Raw genomic sequence first — 1,757 nt, forward strand, 5'->3', positions numbered from 1 at the left:
AGTTTCATGTTGGGTGCAAACAAACATTAAAGGAGCCATTATCTGTATTTTTTAACTAAAGCTATTATCTGCCTGCTATGATTGGTTTTGGGTCTATCCACAGTTTGCTACCATCACTCTGGATTTGTGCATGCACTCCTTACATATTCTCACTATGTTTTATTCCTATGCATGCCAGTTATTGTACACAATGGAACTGATCATGTAGAGCAAAAGAGACGAGCCTTGCGTGGCAATAAAATTTCATGTAGACGTCGTTCCATGGTGGGCGCAAAGGCAGCCCCCCTCCACCCATTTCGGATCATAATCAAGAGGAAGATAACTGTTATGAGGGGGATTCAGAAGGAGAAGACCACTCCTATTTACCCCATGAGGTCTTCGCTCTAACTTGGCATGCTGATGTTGGTAATATCATGCATATGGTGCCTTGCATTGCTTACTGTATACATTAAAGATGTCATCTGCTTAGTTTAGACATGCTTTGTGTCAATGACATCTGTTTAGTTTCTTTATTGTATATGTGAATCATGCAATGCCATCTTGTCTACCTAGGCATCATATATGTGAATTTTGCAATGCCACCTTGGTTAGCCAGTCATCTTATATGTGAATTATATGATGCCATCATTTTTTTATTACGTGTTAAATTTGTCAACAATTTTAGTACATTCAATTACTCTTCCTGTGCATCAGCCATTTGGCATGGTCATGGAAAAATGTGGAGTGGAAACAAGGTCTTCAGAGCAGACAATGCTATCTGATGAAGCGCATGTCTTGCTGGTTACCGATAGCTCCTCAGAGGAGGATTCAGAGACAGATGACCAGTCATATTCCCCCCCCCCGAGGTGCATGCCCTAACTTGGCAGGGTTATGTTGCTCATATCGTGCATATGGTATCTTGCATTGCTATGTCATTTGCTTAGTTTAGACATGCTTTGTGTGAATGCCACCTGTTTAGTGTCTAATTACCATATATGTGAATTATGCAATGCCATATGCAATGTTATCTTGTTGCAAGCCATTATGTATGTGAATTATGCAATGCCATGCTGTTTAGGCAAGCGTCATATATGTGAATTATATCATGCCATCCTTTTTTTTGTATTTCTCATTGCTTTTGTCGACAATGTTTGTATATTCAACTGCTCTTCCTATGCATCAGCCATTTGAATTGGTGATGGAGAAATCTGGAGTGAAAACAAGGTCTTCGGAGCAGACAATGCTACCTGCTGAAGCAGATATCTTGCTGGTTACAGATAGCTCTTCAGAGGAGGATTCAGAGGCAGATGACCAGTCATATTATCCCCCTGAGGTGTATGCTCAAACTTGGCAGGGTTATATTACTCATATAATGCATATGTTGTATTGCAATGCTTAGTTTTTACATCATATACACAATATTGAATGCCATCTCCTTAGTTGACACATCATATATGCGATTGCCCTCTGCTCACTTCCTTAGTGTATAAATCATATATTTGAATTATGTCATGCTATGATGTTTACATAGACAGCATGTATCTGAATTATGGCATGCCAACCCATTTTCTAAAGACATGATGCCCAGTGGATGTAATATGTGTAATAGCCGTGATAGCCTAGTGTAAGTTGCTTGCTTATTTATTTCCTTGTTGTCTTGTTTATTTGTTTGCTTGTAGTCAGTGTAGTTCTTTTTCTGCGGTTTGCTACTGGCTGCAATAACCTATTTTTTAAAACTAGGCCACAATAACCATGGGCTAATATTTACTGTAGTGACA

Source organism: Triticum urartu, chromosome 1 (genome assembly GCF_003073215.2).
Source record: "Triticum urartu cultivar G1812 chromosome 1, Tu2.1, whole genome shotgun sequence".
Taxonomy (NCBI): Eukaryota; Viridiplantae; Streptophyta; class Magnoliopsida; order Poales; family Poaceae; genus Triticum; species Triticum urartu.